Genomic DNA, 243 nt, shown 5'->3' with positions numbered 1-243 from the left:
TGTCTGGATAACAACATTCAGCTGCTCACTTACGGCACTCTGGGTGAGATACGACCCATTTCTTTAAATCCAGTCATTGTGTTTTCATCATCTGCATATTTAAATAAAGAAATATCACTCCAGTAGACAAAGAGCTTCACTTGATCTTTATTATTGTAAGAACCACATTTACCATGATGATCTAAAGATTTAAAATGGTGGGTTTCTAAAATGGAGTCAGTCGACGTGACGACACATCCTCTC

Source organism: Morone saxatilis, unplaced genomic scaffold (assembly GCF_004916995.1).
Source record: "Morone saxatilis isolate NCDOM2014 unplaced genomic scaffold, NCSU_SB_2.0 Contig15, whole genome shotgun sequence".
In the NCBI taxonomy this organism is placed as follows: Eukaryota; Metazoa; Chordata; class Actinopteri; family Moronidae; genus Morone; species Morone saxatilis.
The sequence above is the reverse complement of the archived record's forward strand: the minus strand, read 5'-3'. Positions refer to the sequence as shown.